Source organism: Castor canadensis, chromosome 7 (assembly GCF_047511655.1).
Source record: "Castor canadensis chromosome 7, mCasCan1.hap1v2, whole genome shotgun sequence".
Classification (NCBI taxonomy): domain Eukaryota; kingdom Metazoa; phylum Chordata; class Mammalia; order Rodentia; family Castoridae; genus Castor; species Castor canadensis.
The window spans coordinates 68,398,406-68,422,086 of NC_133392.1; the positions used below are offsets into that span (position 1 = coordinate 68,398,406).

At 53.5% G+C, this 23,681-nt stretch overlaps 1 protein-coding gene across 9 annotated transcripts in view; it reads left to right on the forward strand.

The window, feature by feature from the left end:
• Zmiz1 (zinc finger MIZ-type containing 1) overlaps nt 1-23,681 on the forward strand; it is a 214,480-nt gene that overhangs the window by 52,735 nt on the left and 138,064 nt on the right. For 6 of the 9 annotated variants that reach the window (XM_074079289.1, XM_074079287.1, XM_074079283.1 and 3 more), the window contains exon 3: nt 9,348-9,442. The gene's annotated coding sequence lies outside the window, so the exon portion shown is untranslated. Of the gene's footprint in view, nt 1-3,869; nt 4,031-8,655; nt 8,723-9,347; nt 9,443-23,681 lie in introns of those variants that run through there. The other 3 variants (XM_074079286.1, XM_074079285.1, XM_074079292.1) reach the window with 3 other exon arrangements.

Sequence of the window (23,681 nt, forward strand, 5' to 3'; positions counted from 1 at the left end):
ATAATTTCCCAGCGGCAGTTCAAGGTGGCATCTGAGAATGGCATGGGGTGGGCAGTGCACATTGTGGTGTCCTGGTCCTGGACTTGCTGCATCCTAGATGAGGCTAGGTATTGACTAGGCACAGAGCCTGGCCTGTACACAGATGCCCCACAGTCCAGAGGATCCAGGGCCTAAGCATAGAGTTCAGATGCTCTAAAGTCCTCAGGGGAGGCCCAGGCAGCTTTGGGCAGCCTTGGGCAGCCTTGTTGAGCCAGGAGGAGTCATAATGTCAGCTTGGTATGTGAACTTTCTTTCTGGCAGCAGTGGGTAGCCAAGGAGGCAGTGAAGTGTTTACAAGGGTGACTTAGAGGCAGGAGCATAGTAAGGTCTGATCACCAGCAGGAGTGGGACAGTGAGGAAGACACAGTTCCAGAGGTGGTGAAGGGGGTCAAATCCACCATGGGTTGTGGAGGTATCAAGGTCAACTCCGGCTTCTCCCCCAGCCCTCGGGGGCTAGGCTGCCCAGCATTGAGAAGCAGTGGGTGCCTGCACCAATAAGAATTGACCCAGGACCCCAGGGCAGCACTGGGTCCCTCCCCCAAGAAGCCCTGACCCGGAGGAGAACACCACAGGGCAGCGGCTCCCACCAACTCCACCCTATGACCCCTCTCCCCCCACTGACCTTTCTCCTTTGTCAGCACTGCACTCTATCACTGTATCAGGAAGGCCAGTATGCTCACCAGATGGCCCTGCCTGGCCAGGGCTGAGATGGAGGCCCTCTCTGCCCTCCCCCTTAAGGAAGAGATTCCAGAGTTTCTCTAGAAAACTGAGAGCAGAGGTGCCAAAGTCCTTCATACATACAGGGAAACTGAGACCTAGCAAGGAGTAGTCTAGGACTCATCACCAGTTAAGTACAGATGCAGCCTGGGTAGAGAGGCCAGACATGCCCCAGTCCCCTCATGCTGGCAGGGCAAGGAGAAGAGCCAGCTGGAGAGGAGCAAAGCTAGGCCTGAGAGTGGAGCAGGTGAGGAGGATGGGTCTGTGAGGTGTGGGAAGGGCTGAACCCAGATCACCCCAGCAAGTCCCCAAACCAAGGGGGGCTCCAGCAGGCCTGGGAGGGAGCCAGAGCATTCAGACATGGCTTGCTTGGTCATCCACCTTGGGTTACCGTAAGAGAGAGGTTTTGAAGACTTGGAACTTGCAGTGCTGAACTGGGGTGGCTCCTGTCAAAGCTAGTAGGTCAGTCACCCTAGTGTGGCTGATTCTGAATTCTTGTCTTTGGTTCTATCATTTGCAGACTGTGTGTGGCCTCTCTTGTCTTAAGTCCTCATCTGGATGGATAAGGGCATGTAACCGTACCTTGTGTGTGTTGGGGACACGAAATTCAACAATGTCCATACAGTACTTAGCATTTGACGCTGATCACTCAACATGCAGCAGGTGGCCGCTGTCATACCACCAACTGTGCCTCTACTCACAGCCAACTCAGCACTAGAACTCTTCTGAGTACTGTACTTCCTGAGACCTCTGGAAGCCCAGCCCTCTCTAGCCTCGTGTTGTCACTTTATCACCCCATCCCCATGGAGTGCTTCCCAAGCTGAGCCCAGATTCATTCATTTCCCCCACAGCCTTGCACAAGTGCCTGGGCCACAGTTTGGGTGTTCAACCAACATTCACTAAGCAAAGTCACTTCCAAGAAGCATGGGAGTAGCCAGCCAGGCCTCTGGGCCCATCCCCTGGCTGCCCCCTGGCTGTGGAAGGCAGCCAGGCAGAACCAGCAGGGGGTTAGGCAGCACCTTGGAGTGTGATTCAAAATTGATTCCCTTCCTGTCCTCTGAGCTGGTCTCTGAGCTGTTCTCCAGGCTGTCTTGCCATGTTTTGTTTGACTGGGTCCTTTCCCCACCCCCACGGTTCTCTGTTAAATCGTGTTATTATATTTAAACAAATCAATTCCATTGCAGAGTTTTTCCTGTCCTAATGATGAGTTTGCAGCACAAATGCCATTGATTTCTCACAGCCCTGAAAACCAGTTGATGAATAGCACCATGGTATCTTTGGAGAGGCGCTTGGACGGCAGGCAGCGCTGGGCCCCTTGCTTTCCCAGGCCCCATCCGTGACATGCCCACCCCACCTTCCTCTGCCTCCTGCAGTTGGAGCTGAGGTCACAGGATAAAGGGAGACCTTGAGCGCCACCCTGGGTAGAAGGAATGTCATCTCAAGGATTGGTCCCTCTTCTTTTGAAACAATCATAGTGGAGATTTTTATTGATTTCAGCCCAAGGCAGAGTGTAACTTACAGAGCAGAGAAGTAGCCCGGTGTGATCTTGGTCTTCCCTTACAAGCCCAGAGTGCCTTCCTAACAGTGAGGGCCTATGGCAGCTCAGCACCGTCCCTAGACCTGGCAGAGCTGTGGGGTAAAAGCTATTTGAGCGCTGCTTTTGTAAAGGGAGGTTTTGGAGGGCTCAAGTCTGTCCACCCTAGGGAGTGTGGGACTTCCCTTTGGGAAATCCTTCAGAACCTGCAGTGTCAGAGTCATGATGCATGATTGTCACCATGCACAGTTTCTCAGAACTTTGGTGGGCACATATTGCTGTTCCCAGTTTAGAGACCAGCTTGCTGAGTCCAGGCAGCCCCTAAGGGGATGGGGGAGCACAGTTGCACTGAAGCACTCCCGGCCCTCAGTGTGGCTGTGGAGTCCAACAGAGGTAAGCAGTCTTGGGGGCCGCTGTGACTGCCACTCTTTTCACTGGCTCTTCACCAGCCTGGGCTCCTGTCTGCATGAACCCAGCTGTAGGCTGCCAGCTGGAAGGACAGTTTGGCCATCTGCAAGAGACCTCAGCTCAGCTGCTCATAGCAGAAAACCACAGGAGCCTGTGATCTGAGCTGGGAGAGGCAAAAGGGAGAGGCAGGGACCATGGCAAACAGGGAAAAGCCTGTCCTGCCTGATTCCTAAAACTGCCAATAACCAATAAACCAGCACCATAAAACTATGTGAGATGGGCCTTCAGCCAGATTCCTGCTCCTCCCGTGCCAGTTCAGTCTTTGCTTCAGAGGCAAGAGTATGGGCCCAGAAGTGGGAGTGGCTCTTCAAGGTCACAGCACAGGCAGCTTTGGAGCTGGAGTTTGAGTCTGGGTGTGCGAGGAAGCATGCCCTGCCCCAGGCAAGGCTACTTCTGCCCCCCAGTCTTGGTGAGGCTACCTAGCAGCTGAGGTTTCGAGACAGGGCAGGGGACTCTGTTCTAGGGAAGACAGGCCTTTTATTCAGGGGACCCAAGAGTGGCTGGATATGTGCCCCGCCTTGGTTTTCAGAGCTGCACTCTTCCTCCTGCTTGTCCCTGCAGACAGACCTCCTGCCCCTGTAATCAGGTTAGCTTTGGCTCAGCTCCATGCTTGCTCTGCCGAGCTGGACCAGCTGCCTCTAATGGCCTGTCCACCTGGCCCTCTTTATGGCCCTGGGGTGGAGGAGGGGAAGCTAAGAAAAGAACTGGGAGTGGGAATGGGGCTGGACTTCCCTCCATTCAGACTTCTCTGTGGCTTCCATTTTCAAGTCCAAATCCTTAGTCTGTCATCCAAAAGCCTGCTTACTTCAGCCTCCCTGGCCTGCTGTGGTTTTAATGGTAGTCACATGACACTATTTCCCACGGGATCTTTTCTCTCCCTGTGCTACTTCCTGCCTGCTCAGAAAACTCCTATGCATCCTTTGAAACCCAATTCTCATTGCTTGCTCTGGGCTGCTTCCTTTCTGGGCTCCTGCCTCTGGAATCCCACAGCCCTGGGTGATTCTCTGGTCTGGAACTTATTCCTGCTGTGTTTAATGCATTATTCCTGGATCTAATTTCCTTTGAGTTGCAGAAGGAAAGCGAGCGTATTCCCTTTTTCTCTGCACCTCAGGGGCAGCATGAGAAGTGCTCAGCGAAGGTCCAGGGCCAGCAAAGAAGAGAGGTGGCAACAGGAGAGAGAAAGAGACAGACAGAAAGGCGAGAACAGCTGCTGCCAGCCCCTCAGCTGCTGCCAGCCCCTAGCCCTGCTCCAGCCCACTTCCTGCCCCAGAGGTCGGTTCCCAGCTCCCAGGGACACATGCCAGGCCTGAAATAGACCCACAGGGGCCTTGGTGGTGCATTTTTCACGGCCCCTCCCCCACTGGAGGGGGGACCAAGGCACCTCCCTCCCAAGACCCTCCCTCCCCTGAAGCCAGGACCCTCCCCCAGCAGGGCCCAGGCCACGCCCTGTGTTCCTGCTAACTTTGTTTTATAAATAAATGATAAAAATAGGCTCCTCTGGTTCCTGGGAGCGTGCAGTGTTTAAGGACTGGGGCACTGCTGCCGGCGTAATTGTACTACCAAATCCATCAGCTGCCTAATTACCATTCATTTTGCATTTATTTCTGCTAATTAAAAAGAGAGAAACTCCTAACAACTTTTACGTAAATACTATATTTGTTCTATGTAAAGATGGGTTGCTAATTTACTGGTGATTAGCTGATTATTTAATTTTATAGCTGTCATATAGGATGACCGTCTCACCGTTAGGCACCCAGACACCCCTAGAGGCCCCAATGAGGTGTAAGGGGAAGAGGGGGCAAGGGAGGTCCATGTGTGGACAGAGGGTCTGTCTGAGGTGCAGGGTCACTGCCAGCAGAGCACAGTCTGATTGATGGAGCCAGGAGGAACCCTTGACTCATGTCTCTGTACAGATGAGGAAACTGAGGTCCAGTTCCTCCCAGCAAGACAGTGGAAGAACAGACCTTATTATAGGTGTTTGGACTCATACTGTGTGTCCTGCTGGTATCGGGAGGAATTAGCAGATGACAGAAGAAATGAACAGCCTGGCCCAAACTACAGCCCCTAAGGGGGAAAGAGGTATCCTGTTCGGAGGGAGCTCATGTGCCTTTCCAGCCTGGGCTCTGCTCCCCAGCTCCCTGCTCTACTCCCTCCCTGCTGGGCCCAGCCTTTCCCACAGCCTGCCCACACACTATCCTACCAGGACAGGTGCAAGGGTCTGAATTTCGGATTTTAATATTACGTATTTATTTTCATGTGGATTAGAAAAAAATATATAATTAGTATATCAAACCCATGATTTCACAGACGATACTGCTTTAGCTAAATAAGAGGCTAAATAAGAAGAAAGAGACTGGTTTGAAGTGATTTAAATAATGACACATAAGTAATGAAGGCAGAACACAGATGGGGCTTGTGATATCTGGTGACTGAAGTGGGAACACACTGGAGGAGTGAATGCCAGGTCAGAGGTCCAGGCCCATGAGTCAGGGGCAACAGAAACCTGGGCCCAAGTTGGCCAGTGTCTGGCTAGCAGGCCACTACTGCCCCCATTCCATGGCCAGGCAGACAGTGCTTCTGCATTGTGCTGTCCTCTCCCTATCCCTGCAGGCCTTATCAATAGTCCCCAAGGAGGTGCCATTTGCAGTGTAAATGGATGTTCTAGGAACTTCTGGTACCTGCTCCATGGGAGTGGGTCAGAATCTGACTTCCTGGCCTCCTCCTGCTCTCTGTGTTCCTGGCCAGCATGATGATGGCTGGTCCTCCAAGTAGAGGGAGAATGGCCTTGACACAGCCAGGTGCTGGCTGGATGGTCAGAGGTCAGGGTCAGGGCTGGAAGTCTCAGAGGCTCTGGAGACTGGGACCAGGGTTCCTTGGTGCTTCCCAGGGCCTCAGTCTACCCTGTCAGTTAGGAAAAGTGGGACTGAGAGGACTGAGAGCTGTGTGCAAAGCGCTCCTAAGAAAGTGCTCAATGCAGTCACGATGAGCCCTGAGCCATCCATGGTCACAGTCCTCAGTACTACTGAGAACAAAGATCTCTCTGCTCATCAGTCCTTTGATGGCCCTGAACACAATCGGGAAAAACTGGGAGGGCTAGGGGGCAGATGGAGGACAAAGAGGGAAAACAAAGCCTCTGCTCTAGAGGCCAAAAGCCACCTGCTTTTGGCTCTGCCATCACCAGCCTGTCCCACCAGCACCTGGCCTTGGCCACTCCAGGCTGTGGGCAACTGGCCCTGCCCCCCCAGAAGACCAGCCTCAGACCTCACACAGACTCAGCATGTGCTCAGAAGTCACTTTTCTCTAGTCGTCTCTGGACAACATACTCCCCCATGACATTGGGGTTCCCTTGGGACCTGCCTAGCCCAGCTCTAGGATGTGTGACTCCCTCACTCCAGCTGGCCAGCCAGTGAAGTTGAGGCAGTGCCCACCTCGGCCCATGAAGAAGACCCGGCATGTCCTAGGCTGAATGAGGTGAGCAGGAGGCCCCATTCACTGTGGCTGTTCAAGACTGGTGGGTCCTCAGAGCATTTGTGGGGTACACATGAATGGTCTCATTCATGAATGAAAGAATGAGGGGCTTAGTGTCAGCCTCGGCTGCGGGGCTGCTGTTGGAGTTTCTCGGGGAGGAAAAACTCCCCCAGCCTTCCATAGAGGTGGCAGAGGAATAGTGAGGCCTTCTAACAGAGCTAGTTCCAGGATGTCTGGGTTCACATGATGGCTGTGTGACCTTGGTCTGGTTTCTTAACCTCTTTTCTCATCTGTTAAAATGGGTACAGTATGTACCTCCAAGGATATGGTGAGATTAAATGAATTTATGGGAATTGTTCCCATAAAGTACTTAGAATGGCACAGCTTAAGGTCCTTTAATATCTGCATTATTACCAGTTTCATCACTGCTATGATGATTAGAGAGGGACACACTGGGTGCTCATGAAACTGAGTAAAGCCTGGCAGTGCCTGGGAGCTATGGAGAGTTGGCGGGGGAGGGGCAGCAGGTTGCAATTATAAGCCTTTCACTATAAGCATTTTTGGTAAATTGTTTAAAGAGGCCTCATGAAAAAGGAGCTTGGATCTCTAAGTTTCCAGGAATTTAATATGATTTTCTTTCCTGATTCTAAATATTTATTTGTAATTTTATATGTTTTGTGAAAGAGAGCCTCCAGAATTGTATAATTGTTCAGTGACTGTGAGCCTGAATGATACTCTGTGACAGTTACTATATTTCTGTGGCCTGGGCCTGAGCTGCTCACCTTGGTGGTCCCAGCAGGAGTCGGTCCCCACCCCAGGGTTGGAGGGACCTAACTTCTTATCTTGTGGACAGCTATGCTGTGTGCAGACTGGCCCCTGCCCTATGATCCACCCTGCACACCCTAGGAGCCCAACCTGAAAGAACCCAGGGACAGCCAGGGAAAATGGGACCTTAGGGAGGGTCTCCTGGGGGAAGCACCGAGGCCTGGTGCCCAGCCCCGCTGCCTCCCACTGCCCTAGGCCAAGTGACCTTGCACACAGCTCTCTCCCGGTCACGTGCATCCCCAGGGATAGGCACCAGAGGGCAGTTGGGCCATGGAAAGCAGAGTGCTGAGTTGAACCCCATACATCAATGGGGTGATTGGCTGTGTGCCAAGCTGGGTGGGGGCACAGGGCAGACCCTGCCCCCTGGAGCTCTCAAGTCAGTAGAACACAAGATTCACACACCTGGAAGGGTGAGGAGCAGACAGGGGAGAGTGGGGTCAGAATCCCTCGCACCAAGCATCTCAGAGGGAGGCATACGGAGACCCCAGGGATCACTAGGGCTGGACACCTGGGAATGGCCTCAGGTAAGATGGATATGGCTAGGGAGACTCTGGAGTGGACAGTAGGGACCCTTAGTGCCTCTCTGGCAGCAGGGCCTCCTGGCCCAGCTCTGATGGGGACATTTATAACTCACAGCTGTGCGGTTCCAACTGACTGTGGTAAACCGATCTGGCTTCAGGAAGCCCTGTCCCGAGGCCACTCCTCACCCGACCCCACACTCTCGCTCACCTCCTGACACCCACATCCTGTTCTTAGCAGGAGGGGTGGGCAGTGGAACCTAGGGCTGGCCAGGGGCCCAGCTGGGGTCTCCAGCCTGTGGGTAGAGTGGGAAAGGACAGAGACCACCAGGGAGGCCCCAAGAGCTGTGAGACTGACATTATCCAAGCCTATCCCCAAGGCACACCAAGGGAGACTGAGGCCCAGAAAAGAGTGGTGGCTGCCTCCAGACTGCAGGACCAAGGACTAAGAGAGCAGGATATAGGGCCAGAGGCATGGTCTGGGCCTCCAAATCTACCTAGAGAGGGAATTACGCTTTCAGTCCTGCTGACCAGGCAGCAGGGAGACAGATGGAGCAGCAGAGGGAGCCAGAAGCTTCAGGAATTCTGGGAAAAGACCCTCTTGGACGCCCTCCTTCAGGAGGCCTTGTGCCACTCACCTAGATTCTCACAAGCGGAGTTCAGTGCAATACTAGGCTAGTCTGGCCAGTGCTGAAAGAGGGTAGCCCCACAAGCTCACACCACCCTCATGACTTTGATCTCCTCACCTCCCTTGGCTCTGATGCTTGGGCCTGGTCCTCTTCCCTGACTCTCTTTCTCCTGCACAAGGGAAAAATTAAAATTAGCACACTATAGTAAGTTTGCCAGAACTTGGCCCAGGAAACTCTAGAAGTCTGTGACAAGATTCTAGAGTTAGATAGTACTGGAAAGAACATAGTTTTGTTTCATTGATTATATACTTATTCAGGTGTATTAGAAATCAAAACGAGACTATCAAACCAATTATTTAGTGTCCGTGATTGCTTTGGACAAGCCCACATTTATTGGAGCTTAAAAAAAAAAAAAGGAATTGAAATCAAGGTGAATAGTAATTGAGTCATCTTGCAGGTAGGACTCGCTCAGACCAAAAGGTGAGAAGGGCATAAGAGAAGGACTGGAAGCTGGGAAACACAAAGTAAGTGGGAACCAGGGGTCTTGTCTGCCTCACACTCTGCCTCTGAGCAGCAGGCTGAACGTGCGCAGGAGGGCGAGGCAGGGCAGTGGGCTGGTTTTCCCTGGGGCAGTGTGTACACGTCAGATGCCTTGAAGTGTCAGCCAGAGATCTGGTGAGCAGTTCATAATGAGGAAAGAATTCAGGCAGGGGTCAAAAGAATGACTTTGGAAGTGGCTGCTGGCCGGCCAGCCCTGTGAGATAATTCCCCGAAGCCAGACTCAGCACAGGGAGGAGAGCTTTGTATGCCTGGCTAAAAATACCCCGACAGCTTCTCCCTGCCACCCTGTCTGGGGGCTGTACAGGAAGGTGATGGCTTTCTGTTTCTGTTACCAAGAAGAGAAAGACAACAGCACAAAGCCCCCTTAACCCCAGAAAAAACAAAACACATACATGTATTTTTAAAAATCCCAAAAGAAGTTGGCTTGCTCATTTAAGTATGACTGGGTAGGGAGGACGCCATGGCTCTGATGAATTAGGCATCTCGGATGTGTTTAAGTGGTCCAGTGGTCAGGACAGGGTTGGGTGGGAGTTGAGAACTGTCTATGTCTCTAGCTGCTCACATATGTCCATGTCTCCCTGTATCTAGGAGGAAGAGGAGGTGGCCCGTGGGTGTCAGACCAATGCTGTGAGAGGTGTGAGGAGAGGAGCTGCCACCTGTCACTGAGCTGCAGACCTGGAAAGGTAACTATAGACCTGTAAGCTCTGGTGGCCGTGCCATGCCAACACCTCCAACTGAAACCTGGGCAGGGGAAAAGTGACAGGCTGGGCCATAGCTGAGGCTGGTCACCTTCTTCCCAGCCATTCTTGACCTGCTCCTTATGTGGTATCTATCCTGCCACAAAACACTCCAGTGAGCTTCAGTTTGCCCATTTCTAAAATGGGTACAGGTCTTCGGTCCTGTCCTCACTCCAGTTCTTAATGGTGTTGCAAACCGGCTGGGTCTGATTGCTCTTTGGAGTTGAACTCTGAGGGTGTGGCCAGCAAGACCACAGGGCTTGAGAAAAGAGGACTATCTCAGGCAGACCTGCCCAAAGATGTGCTTCACCAGAGACATGACTGTGGTCTCTGTCAGTCCTGGGCAGGAATTACTATCTGCATGCTCAGACCATGAGACCAAGGCACAGCAAGCTCCTGGGCCTGCCAGGAGTCACACAACAAGCTGTGACCACACCAGAACTGCTCGGCTTAATCCCATTGCCATATAAACATCCACACTTTTACCTTTACCACATGGCACTGTCTGACCCGTCCTCCCCAGAGAATGCAAACCACCAGCCATCTTAATTGTGTACCTGTGGTGGGACTCACTATTACCCATCTACTCACTTATCCACGTGTCATGCATCCTTTCTTCTATCTGTTCATCCATCTACTCACTGACCTATCCATTCTCCCACCCAACCACCCACCTACCTGTCCATCTATGCATTCATCCATCCACTCATTCACCCACCATCCATCCATCCAATCACCCATTTCCTACTCAATTCACTCATCAAACACTCACTGAGTCTTGCACCAGGCCAGACCTGCTCCAAGAGGGTACAATGTGTAATGGAGACAGATGTGTGGTCTCAGGGCCTGCCTCAATTCCATGAGGCAGGGCTCAAGGCTGTGCAGTGTCTGTGACTGCACTGGAAAGGCCAGGAGGGTCACACGCTGGTTCTGTAGGCAGGTGTTCAAGGAAGAGGATGCAGTGCTCTTCATTTCTTCATTCTCCAGAGGTTTATTGAAAATGTCTCTGTGTCAGGAGCTCCTGAAATTGGGGAGAATAAATCACAACAGGGAATAAATCACAAAACTCTTGTCTCATGGCTATCTGTTCTCATGAAGAGAAGGACAATAAACACCTGAAAAGTGAAGCTATCTCTGTCAGATGGTACTAAGTTTTAAGGAGAGAAGTTTTAAGAAGCCAGGAAACAAGCTGAACTGCCGGGTGGGGTGGGGTGCTCCATGATGAAGGAAAACCTCTGGTGACATCCGAGACCTGAGTGCAATCCATAATGAGCAGGGGTGCGTGGGACATTCAAGGAAACAGCAGGGAAGCAGCGTGGGTGGTGCTCGGTTAGAGCGGGAGGTGAGCTCAGAGAGGCCGAGGGAGACTCATGCAGGCAGCAAGCATGGATCAGGGAGCTCCTTTCTAGGTAGAGGTGGTGATGGCTTGGACCCAGGATAGCAAGCAAGAAGTGAGAAGCCATTGAGCCTGAAAATGTGTCCAAGACCCAGCAGATGGGCTTGCTGTGGATTCGAGGTAGAGGCTCACAGAAGACGAGGACAGTCAGGACAGGCTTCTGGGCCAGAGGTCAGGGGGAGAAGGGAGATGACTAGGAGGGCAGGATGAAGCCCAGGCATGATGCTTTAATGACCAAGTGTGCAATGGCTCTGAGCTGTCCGAGTGGAAAGCCAAGTAAGCAACTGGATAGATACGTCTGGAAGGCAGAGTGGTCCCAGATAGAGATATAAATTTGGGAGTTGTTCTTTGTAGCTGGTGTTGCAACCCGTGTGGCTGATGAGGTCACCTCAAGTGTGTGTGGAGATGGTGAGGCTGGGAACCTGAGTCTGAGTCATGGCTATTCAGCCTTTGGGAGAAGGACGGATGGAGAGAATCAGGAGAGGGGATCAGGAAGGGTATAGCTAGGGAGGGAAAGGAGAGCAGAAGGGCAGGCTGAGTGTCAAGAAGACGTTACTGGGCAAAGCAGGAAAGAGCATTGCAGGCAGAGAGAACAGAGGGAATCATACAAGGGCTCAGAAGCCTCAATAAATGAGCCAGTATTTGGAGGGGAGTGATGAAGAGGGAGGAGGAAGCAGAGCCTTTTCCTCCCCAGCCCTGGCCACACAGATGTGAAGGTCCTTACGTGTCTGGCTGGGCCCTGAGGCAGCCTATGTCTAGGCCCTTCCTGTCCCCTTGGCCAGCCCTCCTGGCCCCAGCTGAGCCTCTTACACTAATGTCTATCCGCTTTCACACTTTCATTTAAAAAGCTACATCAGGGGCAGGAGGTATGGCTTTGCAAGTGGGAAGCTCTGAGTTCAAAACCTAGTTCCACCAAAAAAATAAATAAATAATAAAAATAAAAATAAAAGGCTCCATCGGGCTCTTCTGACCTCCTGCCCCGCCTCTGGGGCAGGAGGACCCCTGGCACTTCCCCCTTGCTGGGAGCACTTGTCCAAAACCCAGGGCTAAAGTAGGCAGCTCAGATGCTGCCCACAGAGAGGAGGAACTTCTTGTTGAATTCCTAAGCATTCACAGATCCTTTTTCAAAGAAATGGCCACCTTCCTGGGCAGTGAGGGAGGGGCTGGACAGCTGGCTCACCAGTCAGAGTGCTCCCTGCCCATTGTGTGTGCATCTGTCTCCCCAGAGCCTTCTTCCCTTGCCTCATCTCTGTCTTTGGTTCTGTCTCTCTGTCTCTCTTAGCAGTGTCCTCTCTGGGTCAGGACCCTTGCTGGACGGACCCCGAGGAGCAGGGTGGCCTCTGCCTCCTGAGAGCTCAGATCTGTTCTCTCTCTCTCTCTCTCTCTCTCTCTCTCTCTCTCTCTCTCCACTCCTGGACACATCCTTGTAGGGTTCAGGAGCCAAACTGGGGTTAGAATTCCAGCCCTGTGGCTCACGGCAGGATGGCTTTGGGAGCAGTGCATGGGACAGGCATGCCCAAGGGTTTCTGAATGTTCCCATCCTCTTGAATAGAGATGTAGGGTGCTCTCACAGCATAGCTGCAGTCCTGCCTCCAGCAGGAAGTGTCTCCGAATGCGTTGGTTCCAGCCAGTACCTGCTGAGCACCCACGTTGTGCCAGACAGAGCTTGGGTTCAAGTGGACAGAAGGGACACAGAGGGTCCCCAATTCCCAAGAATCCAGTTGGGATGGTGCAGATGGGTAAAGAACCAGTAGTCTCCAGTGTGACAGACACCTTGTAGAGAGAAGCAGCTGTCCCTAGTTCCTGAGGCCAGGCAGGTGCTCTGCCAGGGCAGGTGCTCAGCCAGGGCATGGGGTTTGGGGACCATGCATCATCCAGACCAGAGATGCTCAGGGACCACTGGAGCCACAGAACCAAAGAGCAGCCCAGTGCAGGAGCCGACGTTAGCTGACTGGCACGGGGGCAAAGTCTCCAGAGACTTCTTGGGATGAGAATTGTATGGAGCGAGGCAGGGACTTGGTGACCTCCGTCTCTTGAAATAGAGTGAGGGGAGATGCCTGTATGCCTACAGCCAGGACTCAGGTTGCTGGCAGAAGCCACTTTGAGGCTGCTGGCTCCATGTCCCTTTCAGTGGCAGAAGGCTGCAGGTAATCTAATTAGTGTACCAGGCGGATGGACGAGTAATCCTGTACCTTCAGATTCACTTTCTTTAAGCCTGTCTCCATTCTGTCTCTAAATCCTTCCCCTGACATGGTGACGTCAGGCGGGATTGGACTTAACCCACTGAACAGAAGAGCAAACCAGGACTGGGTAGGAAAAAAGTATGCGTAATGCCACAGCTAATTTGGCAAGGAGGTGCTTTCCAGATAGTCCAACTCCAGAGTTCATGTGCACATCACAACCCTCTATCATCTCCTAGAATACACAGGCCTCTCCAATATCCTTATTTTTCAGGTGAGGAAACTGAGGCCCAGAGAAGGTAAGTCACTTGCCCAGGGCCACACAGCAGTCAGAGGCAGGACTGGCACTAGAATCTGATCGGTCTGTGTCCATCTAGCCCTGCTCCCCAGGCTCAGGGATCCGCCCTGGACCCTGCCTGCTTCCCCTGGGAGCACCCAGTGCACAGGGTCTGCTGGCAGCCTTTGGCACCCGCTCCTGTTGAAAGCATGGAGGCTCCGATGTGCCTATTGTTTAAATCTAGATTACTAATGAAATGCCTTTCATTGCCTTCGCAGTGAATAGTTTCTGTGTAAAGTTAATTTGCAGTGTTATGTAAATTCTGTTTAACTTCAATCAAGTTTCTAATTATGTTTTTACCGCAGTAATTCCCATTTGATTTGTCATCTCCTGTTAGGTGTTCAATGTTCGGTAGGTGGGTTTGCTTTCCGTCTGTCTCTCGGTTTTCCAGGGCCTCTCCCTGCTGACCTCTCTGCCTTTCCCCCTGCCTCCCCTTCATCTGCTGCCCCTTCCCCTTCCTTCCCTTCCTCCTCATCTCTCTGCGCCATGCTCTGCTCCCTCTCTCTGTCCCTCTCCCTTTCCTTCTTCCCCACCCTTTCCCTCTTTCCCACTGTCATCTCTCCCATTTTCCTTCTTGTTCTGTTCCTCCACCCTCTTCTCTTTCTTTGTGATCTACATCCTTTTCTGCCCTACTTGGGGCCTCTCTCTGCTGTCTCTTGTGTTCTCCATTCTTGATTGTAGTCTGCCCAGTATTTTCCCTTTCTTCTCTCTCTGACCCTTCCCCATTCTTCTCCTTCCTCCTGCCCCTAGCACCAATTTTGGGTGTGCAGAGGCTCTTCTTGGGATTCCTGACAAATTGAGGATGAGAGCTGGGGCTGGCTGTTGTGGGTCCTGTGGATCCCTGAAGAAATCCTAGCCTGGCCTTACATGGCTAAGAGCTTTATAAAAGACAGGTCTGGCCTGGCAGCTGAGGACACAGCTTCTGGGATGGTGGGGTGAAGCACTGGTAAAAAATATGGACTCCAGGATTGGATCCCATGGGTTCAAATCTTGACTCCACCTCTAGTGAATGGGCAGTCTTCTGTTAGTTAGCATTAAGGTTAGTTGGCTCTGAGTCTCCATCTATAAAATGGAGTGATGGTATTCCCTAGAGTAGAGCTGCTGTGAGGATGGGAGAGGTGATCTTCGAAGGCCTTCCCTGGAGACCCTCAACTGCACTTCTCTCTTCTCTGTGCCTCTGCAGTGGGCTTCTGTGCTCCAGAGACCACAGCCTGCAGACCTTTCCCAAAGGCAGAGCTGTGTCTGCCAGGTGGGATGAGCATCCCTTCCCTCTCTCACCTGATCCTTGTCCCCTGCACACCCCCAGGCTTCTGGGTTGTTTTTTTTTTTTGACAGTATTGGGGTTTGAACTCAGAGCTTCACACTTGCTAGGCAGGTGCTCTCCTGAGCCAAGCCTCCACCCCCAGGGTTCTGCTATGGAGTCCAGCTCTGCAAAGCCAGGGCTCCCAGTGCAGCATCTTGACAACTCCATCTCCCACTCCCCCGAGGGCTCCTCCCTGCACCTTGGCTCCCAGGTATGCCTTCTCCCTTCCGTCAGTTTCCCAGCAGGCATCTGGATGGGGAAGGCAGAAGGAAAACACCAGACAGAGGGCTATGCTGGGTGCATATACCTCCCACTCATGTCCCTCTTGTCCTCCCCACTCTGCTTACTTCCCACTCAGCATGATCCTTGGCACATCCAGGAACCAGAAAACAAGTATTTGAAAAGAGCATTCTTCTGAGTGATAAAAGGTTGCCAGTGATTTGTCCTTTAGAGACACAGAAATCTGAGCTGGCCTAGACCTGCCCCGCTGGGCCGCATGACCACTTGGCCCATAGCAAGGGGCCTTATTCATGGGTGAGCGTGTGCACACCCTGCTTATCTCAGGGCCGCAGATGGAGACTTTTGCTCAGTCTTTGACTGAGTCCCTCCCAGGCTTCTCTCCTGAAAGAGCCCCAGTAGGGCCTGTCTCGTACAATCTGGACAACACGGCATCTAGAGCGTAGTTTGCTCAAGTCAAGCTAACCCAATGTCCCACCTGTCAGGATTCCGTGGGGCCAGGAGGGCCTGCTGGGGGTTCCCCTTCCCAGGGAGGTGCTGGGATTACCCATGGGGCAGGCATGAGACCTGAGTCCCAGCTCTGTTTCTGTCCCCAGAGTCCTCCCAGTGGGGGCCTGGGCTCCCTAACACAGCCAGGAGAGGCCTTTGTCTGTGGTGGCCCAGGGTCCAGCAGGACAGCCCTCCTCACTGTGGCCTGTTTGATTTTTGAAGAGCCTCATGCTGAACAGCCCATGGGAACCTGGAGACCATTGACGCTCATAGCCTGGGGATCCTTAGGACCCCATGAGTGACCTGAGGATGGGGCTGAAGGCTTCTGTTCAAATCTTTCCACTCACTGGGTCAGGCTACCAGCCTCTCACCTCCTGCAATACCCCCAGCCCATGGAGAGGTGCATCCACAACTCCTGAGGTCACAGGAGATGGTTGGGGGCCCTCGAAGCTCCCTGACACTCTTAGGACCCAGGCATGCCATGCTCAGGGTGGGAATGGAAGCTCTTCCTCTGCATGCTGCCCTGTGGTCTTGACACCACATCATCCCAGGCTGACTTGATGCCACACCCTCTGTGGAAGATGCCATGCTGGCCTTGGTCTTTGACCATGGGGAGGTTCCGTCTTGAGGCCTGAGGTGGGTCTCACCTCACCTCTCCCCCATCCTGACTTGAGCATGACTTCCCCAAAGTGACACCACCCAGCTGCCTAGGGTGGGGGAAGGTTTGATCCGATTAGCAGGGCTGATTCCCGAAGGCCCTGCCCAGCTGTGTTTGAAGTTGTGCGCTCAGGGGAGGGACCTAGAGGTACTTTTGTCATGGCCTCATCCTGTAAAACAAATGGCCGGAGACCTGGAGGTCAAACTAGGCTCACCCCACCTCTCCTGTCCCCAGAAAACTCTGGCGGTTCTGAGGCTACTCCCTCCCCTGGGCCGGGTGGATCCAGTGGGACAGGAAGCCAGGACCAGCTAGAGGAAGGGCCTGGGCCAAGGATGAGGCAAAATTCAGCCTGGCCCCATCCCCAGGGTCATAGGCACACAAGTTACCCAGCCCCCTCCAGCAAGCCTTGCCCAGGCACCGCCTTGTCCCCTCCCAAGCTTCCTGAGGCTGGTGCTTCTCCTATTCTCGTGGGAATTGCCACCAGGAATCCTGCCTTCTTGAGAAAGGAAGCCTGACCCCAGGTCTCAGGCTGCCCTGCCCCTGACCTGCCCTGACCCACTCCTGGAGCATCCCATGGGTAGGCGCTCTGGGCCCACACCCATCCCTGATCCCACACACTGATGACTGAGCCCCTCCTGGACAGAGTCATTATCCTTCAGGGATTGTGGGAGAAGCTTCCTGGGGACCAGGTCTGGAAGCCCAGAGGTCTGGGTTCTTGGTCCAGGATTAGCCACCAGTTTTCTGGTACACTTGGGCAAGTCACTTGCCCACTCTGGGCCTCATCCGTAAAAAGCAGGAGGAAAGATGGAGGCTCTGCCCAGTGCAGTGCTTTCTGTGGAATGAAGAGTCTAGAGTAAGATGCATTTATGCTCAGAGTGCAGCAGGCTCAGGCAGGTGGATCAGGTCAGTGGGCCTGTGGACAGAAGCCAGGGAGGGGACATTGCTGCAGCCGGTCCTCACAAACCTGTCCTTCTCCTCCTCCTGGGAGATTCTCTTAGACCTATGACCCATCTTCCCAAGCTGGTGGCTTTAGCTCAGCCCAGCCCAGTTTGAGCAGGAATAGAAACTCAGGTTATAAATCAGGTTCTAAAGGGGCTGAGAATAGGGTCAGGACTTCAAGGCAAGTGGGCCTATTCACTGACACTGGATGAGCTAAGGCAGACTAGGTGGCCACTTTGACCTCATGGGCCAATTGAACACTCATTATCAATGGGGAAGTCCCTACATCCCAGCAGCGAAGCCCCCATGGTGTGGTGACAGCCCAGAGTTCTGTGGTCTTAGATATATTGCCACCTGAGCCTCAGGGTTTGCCTCTGTCAGGTGGGCCTTGCCGAGTCATTGTCATAGGGTACTATGGGAGTCCTAGAGGTTTTGGGGCTCAGAAACTGACCTTTGTAGCCCTTCCCCATGAACTAGACCATGGGATCTGGACCTTCCTGGTAGCAGGATTAGTGTGTGCGACAGTGTAAAGATAGGAAGGGTTGGACACATTTAGGGAAAGGTTGCAGGCCATAGGCTATGGGAGCCCTGGAAGTTCTTAGACAGAGGAGTAATGAATCCTCTAGGAGAGGATCTGGTGGCAAGGAGGCCTGCCAATGAGCATGCAGACTTGGGGCCCTGAGTTAAAATGAGTCACATGGCAGAGAAAGTTGATTAAAGTGGTTATCAACACCAGGGGCCCAAGCTAGCCTCAATTTCTCCTGCAGTCTAAGGTGCCTGTTCACAGGGGTAGGCAGAGTCGATGTTGGCACCATGCCCCTTACCTCTTCCTCTGGGTGTCTCTGTGTCCCACTCAGTCCTAGGTGGGGCCCACTGCTCTTTCCTTCCTCTGTGGCATTCTGGTCCTCAGTGGTAGGGGCCTCTGGAGGCTGCAGTGGGCTGTGGGGTGCAAGCCAGGGTTGGGGCACCGGCAATGGGTGGAGTCACAGGATGGGTGGCCGTGAGTCAGGAATTACCAAGCCTGTGCGTCATAGCTGCATACTGAACTGGCTTCCCCAGCCTGTCTGCCTCATCTTTCCTGCCCACATCTGGACCCGTGGGCTGCTCCGCTGGGGAACTTTAGTGCTGTTTCCAAGAGCTCAAAACCCAGGCCAGGGAGGCCAGGGAACCTAGCTCCCCACCCAGGCTCCCCAGCCCCCCACCCCTGATCTCGGGTCTGTCCCCTCCCTTCCTGAGCTAGTTTCCCTGATAGAAGGGCAATGGTTGGACAGGCCAAGGGCTCTCAGCCCCAGCCCCAGGTGAGATCCACGGTGGCTTTGAAAGATAACTTACCCCCAACCAGTTAAGTCAGATCTCCAGCAGGGCCTGCAGCCAGACTGGCAAACTCTGGTATAGGTGGCCCCACTGCCTTGTACGGATAGGCTGCTCTCTCCACCCTCCCCTAGGCCCCTGGGAAGGCAGCCCTGTGGTCCAGCACAAAGATTCTGGAGCTCAGAGCCTATGCCATGTCCAACTCCGTCACTCCTAACATGGGGGGAGTGACATTGTGTTTCTGAGCCTGTGCAGTGGGGCAATGTTTTTCCCACTCCACAGAATTGCTTTGGGGACTAAATGGATTCAGTGGGCTCACATGTGTAAACTCTGATACGAGTTGGGTGTGGGGCAGGTGTAGTAAGCACTCTGCTAGTGCCAGCTGCCTCAGTCTTTGATCTGAATAGGGTTCACAAAACTCCTGGGCTGGGTGTGGTGGCTCACACCTGTAATCCCAGCACTTGGGAATGGAGGTAACAGGATGGAGAGTTTGAGGCAAAGTTATGAAGAACCTGTCTCAAAAAAAACCTTAAGGGCAAAAGGACTGGGGATGTAACTCAGTAGTAGAGTGATTGCCTAGCAAGGCCCTAGGTTCCATATTGCAAAAAAATAAGAAAAGAAAAAAGAAGAAACACCCGAGACCAGGTAATTTATAGGATATAGAAGTTTATTTGGCCCATGGTTCTGGAGGTTGGGAAGTCCAAGTGCATGGCGCTGGCATCTGGCAAGGTCTTGCTGCATCCATGTTTGGCATGGGGCATCACCTGGTGAGGCAGAGCAAGAGTGCTAGTCTCTCTTCCCGTTCTTATAAAGCCACTAAAGCCAACATGGGGGCCTACCCTCTGATCCCATCTAATGCCAGTCACCTCCCAAAAGCCCACCTCCATTACCACATAACTCTGGGGACTGTTTCCAGCATGTGAATTTTGGGGACACAGTCAGAACATAGTATTCTGGTACCTGCAAGCCCAGTGCCAGATACCACAGCAATAGAAAGAGGATGTCCACCTCAGGGGCTGGCTTTGCACACACACACCCCTCCCCACCCCGCTGCTTTGAGCTCTCCAGGGCCCCAGAGGATAGGTTCTGTCTGTCTTGGGACTGAATAGGCAATGAGGGGTCACTCCACGGAGAATCCAACCAAATTGCTGGACCGAAAGACCTTCCTTTTGAAAGAACAAGAAACAGCCCAGATTCCAGGGAGATGAAGGGCCCCTTAGACCTGCCCTCGTCTAGGAATCTCCTGGGTTGGTCCTTACCGCCCCTGGGATGGCCCCAGAACCTCCTCAGACAGGGCTGAATCCAGGCTTCCTAGGAAGTCAGGACCAGCCTGCATTGGCAATGCTCAAAGCAGACCATGGACCCTCCTTATTGCCCACTGCTGGGCCTGAGCACATCCTCCTCACAGACCCTCCCCCCCACCCCCGCTGGCAACCTGGGGATTGGGCAGATAAGACAGAAACCTCAGGGATGGGAGGTACCTGCCCCAGGTCAAGGAGGGGTGAGAGGCAAGGGCCAGACTTGAACTCCAGCTCCTGGAGTTCAAAATCTCGGTGAAGATCAAGCCTCCTGGGGAGTCTTGTGAAAGGCTGGGAGGAGGCTGGGAGGAGGATGACTGACAACTTCCCTGGCCCTCCAACCACTTCATGAACGCACCACTGGCTTCCCTTGGAGGTGGAGCGAATGACCCTGGAAACCCCATGATCTCCTGAGGCCTGGGCTCCCTGAGGGCCAAGGAAGGGCCATGCCTTGTCATCTTCTCAGTCCCTGTTACACCATTGGGGAAACTGAGGCAGGGGGAGGAGCAGGGACTCTGCTAAGTTCACTTAGTTTATGAGCATCACAGCCAGGATTCTGTCCAGGCCTGGGTGACATTAGAATCCGTGCTCAGAGCTGCCACCTCCCACAAGCAAGAACAGTGCTTTCCTTTGTCCGGCATTTATAAATCTGGGCCTCGGCCATCACTTCAGACTGGTCAGGCACACATGTGGCCAGAGTCCCAGAGGGATGCCAAAATGGGGAACGTGACTGCTTGGGCTGGCCCTCACCCCAGGAAATGGTCATTGGGAACACTCAGTGCTCAGCCATTTGGCCTTTTGCATGTGCCATGGATGGTGCATGCAAGAGGTCAGCCTCTTGACCTTCCTACAGGTCATCTAGGCCACAAGCCAGTGTTAGCCCCAGATGGGGAAAATGAGACCTGGAAGGACTTATTTGTGGGCCAGGATTGGACCACTGTCCCCCCATTTCTGTAGGGTCCCAGCTGTCCCCTCCTTCTGTAGGATGGCAGACTTGGACTCAAGGTTCCCTGAGGACTCTTTGGAGAACCTATGCCAGGCTCTGTTCATGCTGCAGGGGATTGAGGGCTGGGGGCACCCCAGGGGTGAGTAGAGGGTGCTCCTCTGGGGCACCACAGTTGAGCCCTGGGGCAAGGCAGAGTGAGAGACAGGAGACAAAACTTCAGGTTATGTGCTAGGCTTTGGAAGTGGCGAATGCCCAAGAGGTTATCAGGGGCCCTGGGTTAGCCACCCAGACCAGGTGTTCCTCTGAGCAAGAGTGTGGCCCCTGGAAAGGAGGAAGCTGTGTTCACTGATGGGGCTTGATGGAATAGTAGGTGTGAAGGGGGCACCCAGCACAGAGTTTGCACCTGGAGGATGCTTGGCACCTGTGGCAAAGGAGTTGGGGCCTCTCTTCTGAGAGCAAGTGGTCTTATACAGACCCACTGGGCCTGCTCCTGAGGCAGCCCTGGAAAGGGCTGGACCTTATCTCTGTGTTATGGGATTCAGAACCTCTCCCCAGCAGGACCCTGAGTCTGCACCTGCATCAGCTTCTGTACGGAGCATCTCCTGTGCCAGTGCGACATGGGCAGGACCTTGAGAAGTCCTTCAACTTCAAGGGCAGGACTCTTACTGTCCCCACTTTACAGGTGAGGAAACTGAGACCCCAAGAAGCCAGATTCCTTGCTTGGCACCACACAGCTCAGGAAGTGACAGAGCCAAGGCCCTGATCCAGTGCTTGGGAACCTAGAGCCTCGCTGTGTGCCTTCATGCATTCTGTGCCTCATTCTGCTGGTTAGAGGAGAAAGTGTTTGCTTGACCCCGGGAGAAGGAGACCAGCCCTCTGCCGGCAGCATGAGTGGGCCCATGCCAGGGCCGTGGACCTTTAATGCAGGAGTTGGCTGGGGCATGCATAGGTCCTTTGGGAAGGAAGTGAGCCTACATTCCTTCATCCCTCCCTGTTTCCTAGACATCTAGTGCAGATGTCAGGAAAGGAGAGCCAGTATCCTGCCAGAGCCTAAGTCTGAACTCTAGTGTTCCCATTTATAACTGTGACTTTGCGTAGGTCCCTTTCTCTCTCTCTGGTCTCAGTTTGTCTCTGCATAAGCCCCCACATCAAGAGGCTAGGATGGCTTGGGCAGGGGGTGCTAAGACAGTTGTGGGCACCATGGGCCAGAGCATGTCTGAGAGGCAGGATGGGCAAAAGTCATCCCTAGGTCGATGCTCAGAGTAAGGACTTTCTGGTCCTGGCAAAGTTCTCTGCAGAGGTGTCACTCCGGGGTGGCCTTGAAAACACAGCAGATCAAGGTGATGGGAATGATGTCTTTGCATAGGCCTTGCTCCATGAACACAACGGCCCTTCTCTGTGATGCCATCTACAGCTCTGCCATCAGTCCTAGGCTCTTCCCTGCCAGGCCTCTGGATCTGTGCCTAGATGCGGTGTTCTCCTGCCTGAAAGACTCTGCCCAAGGTCATGGTGCCCCCAAACCCCCACTATGCTCACTCTCCTGACCTCTGTCCCATACCCCTGGCTGCATTGGAACCACCAATCCCCCTTCTGCCTCCCCGCCTCACCTTAGACTGTGGGAATGCCTTGGGGAGGATGAGGAGCTGCACAGGTTGCTGGCTGTGCCCCCCACCCATTCCTCTCTTCAGCTCTTCCTTTTCTTCCTCTGGCAAGCAGTAGTCATAGCCATTAGTTGTTAAGGGAAGGAAGGAAGGAAGGAAGGAGTTGGCTTATAACTCCCATTTTTAAAATAAGAGAACCAAACCTCAGAGACGTTAGGTGCGTGGTTCTGGGAGCCCACACCCTTCCCCAGCACTCCCTCTTTGAGTCCTTCTAGAATGTGGCCCAGGTTTGCACAGGGTTACTCTGGCCATGGGAGCTTTGACCCACAGAGGTATCTGTGAGGACCCAGCAGCAGGTGCATATGACTGACTCCAGGTGACCCAGGCCCAGCAGGCCTGTACTCCCCTGGCCTAGAATTGCCTCAAGTCAGCTAAATGCCACTGTCTGCCCCTCCCCCTGTCCTGCAAGAGAGGAAGGCAGAGTGGGGGCATGCTGTGCTTCTTTGGGCAGGGCCGGATGGATGGGTTGGGCTTTCCTGGGCTGCCTGAACAGTTTCAGAGGAAGTGAGGATGGACAGGGTTACTGACTCAAGGGCACCTCGTGATTCTCAGGCAGCCTGCCCAGGAATCCCTGGACCCTAAACCACCAGTTGGCTAAGTCTGTCTTCCTTATCTGCAGCTTGAGGCCTCCTGCAGTTGATGCTTTGTGGGGAAGAGATTTAAAGGAGCCCTCTGAGCCCCTGGGCGTATCTCTGCCATGCCTGGAATGAGGATGACCAGGTCCCTGACCCCTGTGACTGACGAGATAGATAACCAGCTGCCCAATTATAATTATGCAAGAAGAAAGAATGAAACACCAGCAGAATGTTCTGGAAGTTCAGGAAGGGGAAGATCACTAGGAGGGATCATCAAGGGAGAAGGTCCTTGGGCACTGAAGGATGGGACAAAGGCTCCAGAGGGCAGTGGGGGTGCCACACAGCTGCTGAAAGTACAGTTTGGGCTGAGAAAGTACACTTTTGCTGCTTTCAGGTCTCTGAGGAGTGGGTTCTTGTCTGTACAATGAGACCTTCCTGATCCCTGATGACAGGATGAGCTGAGGATGGAGTGAGGGCTGCAGGGGTTGTCGAGGAGGATCTGACAAATGGGAGAGTCTTCCTGTGGTGGCAGGCTGTGTGGGTCAGTCACTCTCTCTGTGTGTGCTCAGCATCAGGAATAAGTTCTGGCCTGGTGACAGGAGCCCTGGACTTTTGGCTCAGGTGGCATCAGCATAGCCCCTGCCTCACACCACACCATGGCAGTCCAGTAGCTGCCCAGTGACCTATGGGTAGGCCTATTCTCTGGCCAACTTAAGGCTCTCCAAGAATAGCCTGGAGCTTCCCCTGGTGGGCGAATGGCTGAGGGACAATTGGAGGCAGCTCTGGCCTGTCAGCAGCAGGCCTTGGCCTCCGCCTGCCCAGGAGCCTCTGGTCTGGATGCCCAGCCCCCAGCTT